This window comes from Echinops telfairi, unplaced genomic scaffold, assembly GCF_000313985.2.
Source record: "Echinops telfairi isolate 266 unplaced genomic scaffold, ASM31398v2 ScPeMD7_7469;HRSCAF=8507_1, whole genome shotgun sequence".
In the NCBI taxonomy this organism is placed as follows: Eukaryota; Metazoa; Chordata; class Mammalia; order Afrosoricida; family Tenrecidae; genus Echinops; species Echinops telfairi.
Window position 1 is genome coordinate 118282387 of NW_022111373.1, and position 1752 is coordinate 118284138.

Sequence of the window (1752 nt, forward strand, 5' to 3'; positions counted from 1 at the left end):
TGGTCCGTTGATGCGAATTTGAAATGCATGTTAATGTGCTGATTCACGTCAAAGATAAGTTTGCTTTTATAAATAGTCCTTCTCTTCCCAGTACATAGACTAGAAGAGATGAGTCTCTGATAGGAATGAGACTTTAGGACTGGGGCACTCCTAAATGAAGGGGCCTATTTAGTTAATTATGGGCCCAAATTGTGAATGTGCTGCTGGAGACTGAAATGAATACTGCCCCTTGTGCTAAAGGACCAGTAGATGATTGTTTTAGCCAACTTCAGCCCAGCTATGAAGAGCCCACACTTCCCTGGAGAAGCAGGCCAACTGCTATGTCTATTTAATAATTAGAGAAACCACATATTGGTCAGAGTTGACAAGGAAAAGTAGGCCGTAGGGGAGGGGATGATTTCTTTATCCCTTTCACCAAGATATTTGTATGTTCTGGATTGAGAGTTAGACTTGTATTCTGAGGAATTGAAGGGTTCTACCCCAGAGATTTCAAAAGTAGTTTTCAGTTCAACATAGGCCATTCTAGCTCTGTGTTCTAGCTAGAAATTTATAAAGGAAATAATACAACCCAAAATTTCTACAGGACTTGATATATTCAATAAAAATTCATATTTAGACTACATGGAATTAATACAATAAATGAAGCTCCATTTACTTGAGTATTTAGTCATTTCTTTCTCATTTTTTCATTACCATTTACTCAGCACTTATTACCATGAACCTCTATTTCTCCTACATCCAGTTCCCTAGTTCTGTTGATTGTACCTATCAAGATCAAGAATATGGACCAAGGAGTCAGAATGACTGAATTTGAATCCTAATCATTTACTTGACCTTAGATTTCTTGTGTGTGAAATAGTACCTACTTTGTAGGGATGTTTTGAAGTGACAAATGTATCAATACATGTTAAGCATTTAAATCAATGTCTGATGCACAGAAAGTGATTTTTTATAAGTTTCTTGAACTGCCATATTTCTTCATCGTTCTTTATCTTAATCTAAGATTTTATCATTTTTCTCATGAATTAAAGTTCTGCCCATTAAACTTCTTACCTTCAGTATTTCTTTTCTCTGAGTCTTTTTAAAACTAGCATGCAAATATGGCCATATTAATTAAATTGATTAATTAAAACTCCCCATTATAGCATTCAAGGCAACAGTTTTCCCCATTTTAATCTCCTTTCTATCTCTTCCCCTTTTGTTCTTTCATTATTCTACTAGGCTTTCAATAACTCCACTGTAGCAGACTCTCTAATGCTTCCATGCCTTTGTCTAATATATTATTTTCACTCTTTCCTATTTGGAGTCCATCCCTCAGATTCCTGCCTACTGTGGCCATCTAGCTCAGAAGCAGCAAAGCCCACATGGAAGAAGCACATCAGCCTGTTTGACCACAAGGTGTCGAAGGGATCAGGTATCAGGCATCAAAGAACAAAAAATCATATCATTATGTGCCCACCTTCCCGATACAATCGCTAAAGATGAGTGTGTGCATAAGCAAATGTGGTGAAGAAAGCTGATGGTGCCCGGCTATCAAAAGATCATTTGGGGTCTTAAAGGCTTGAAGGTAAACAAGCGGCCATCTAGCTCAGAAGCATCAAATCCCACAAGGAAGAAGCACACCAGTCTATGTGATCATGAGGTATTGAAGCGATCAGGTATCAGGCATCAAGGAACAAAAAAATCACACCATTGTGAAAGAGGAGGAGTACATATTGGGGTCCCAAAGTCCATTTGTAGGCAACTGGACAT